Source organism: Echinops telfairi, unplaced genomic scaffold, assembly GCF_000313985.2.
Source record: "Echinops telfairi isolate 266 unplaced genomic scaffold, ASM31398v2 ScPeMD7_7469;HRSCAF=8507_1, whole genome shotgun sequence".
In the NCBI taxonomy this organism is placed as follows: Eukaryota; Metazoa; Chordata; class Mammalia; order Afrosoricida; family Tenrecidae; genus Echinops; species Echinops telfairi.
In genome coordinates this window covers 83,742,138-83,743,304 of record NW_022111373.1, presented here as the reverse complement: position 1 = coordinate 83,743,304, position 1,167 = coordinate 83,742,138, and positions in this window count along the sequence as shown.

Sequence of the window (1,167 nt, the reverse complement as noted above, 5' to 3'; positions counted from 1 at the left end):
GGACAAAATTAATTATACTTTTGTAATCTTTTAAATTCCCTGCTTTATTGTTGGTTTTTTTGTTGTTGGTTTTTTTGTTTTGTTTTATATAAATGAACTAAAGGGCTTGGGTTAATACTTTTTGAAGAATATCACCTTTGGGACACAGATGGCCTAGCCTGGCTTCTGAGGCACTTCTGGGTGGGTTTGAACCACTGACCGGTTGGTGAGTTGTCCAGCACTTAATCATTCATGCCACCTAGGCAGCCTGGGTTAATACTTTTCTAGTTCTGTCCAAATATTTTTTACATTCATAATTAAAAATGTTTTTTTAGTAATTTTAACTACTTGTCTGGTCTATGAAAATTATGGCAACTGAAGACAAAATGAATAATAATCAGATTTCACAATGATCACATTAGAAAGAACAAAAGAATCAGATTGAAGAGGTGTAAGAGAATAGTTGTGTCTGAATATGGGCTTTGAAACACCAATGTGGGTCAAATGTGTAGAGCTTGATTTAGCTGTGTAACTCCTGCTCAGGATAGAAGATTACTAGAACATTTATTACTAATAGCAGGTCCATTAATATGATACTTGCCAGGAATCCTTGTTTCTTTCTTAACAAGTGGATAAAATCCTGCTTCATCTTTGTTAGCCATGGCTAACAATCTAACCTGTAACTAATAGCAGCTTATCTATTGAGTTATTGCAGGTATTGTATGCAAAATATGAACATTAGACCTTTGCTAAGAATAGTGAGGTCCTACAGATTTCCTGATATGCATTATAATTGTGGTAAAATACATTCAATATAAAACTTGCGACTATAAACATTTTCAACTGTTTTGATCTAAAGGGTTTCAATTTAAACATTTCAATGACACTAATTACATTCAAAATGTTGTGCAAACATACATCCCTAATATTTATTTTGCTGTTACCACAAATAAGCAAACAAAAAACCAGTAACAAAGAACTCCAAACTAGCTGCCATCAAGTCAGGCTGACTTGTGGGTTTCTGAGACTGTAACTTTTTATGGGAGTGGAGCGCCCAGTCTTTCTCCCGTGCAGCTGCTGGTCACAGTCCAATGCATAACTGCTACCGCAGCTGAATAACTCCTCATTTCTCTCTCTCAACTTACTTTTGTCTATATACAGTTACCTATTCTAGATACTTCATGTAAA